Genomic DNA, 204 nt, shown 5'->3' with positions numbered 1-204 from the left:
ATTTCAAATAATAAATACATTTAGAGGAACGTCTAGCATAAAATATTATTTTATTCTAGGATTGCCTTAAATGTAAAAAAAGCAAGAAGATAATATTGTTGTTATAATGAAGTAGTACGCGGGATGAAAAGATTGAATATTTATTATTAAGAAAATTATTGGTGTTAAGAAATAATTATGTATGTTTCTTTAAAATAGCAAAAA

The sequence above is a fragment of the Zeugodacus cucurbitae genome, chromosome X (genome assembly GCF_028554725.1).
Source record: "Zeugodacus cucurbitae isolate PBARC_wt_2022May chromosome X, idZeuCucr1.2, whole genome shotgun sequence".
In the NCBI taxonomy this organism is placed as follows: Eukaryota; Metazoa; Arthropoda; class Insecta; order Diptera; family Tephritidae; genus Zeugodacus; species Zeugodacus cucurbitae.
Note: the sequence above shows the minus strand (reverse complement) of the source record.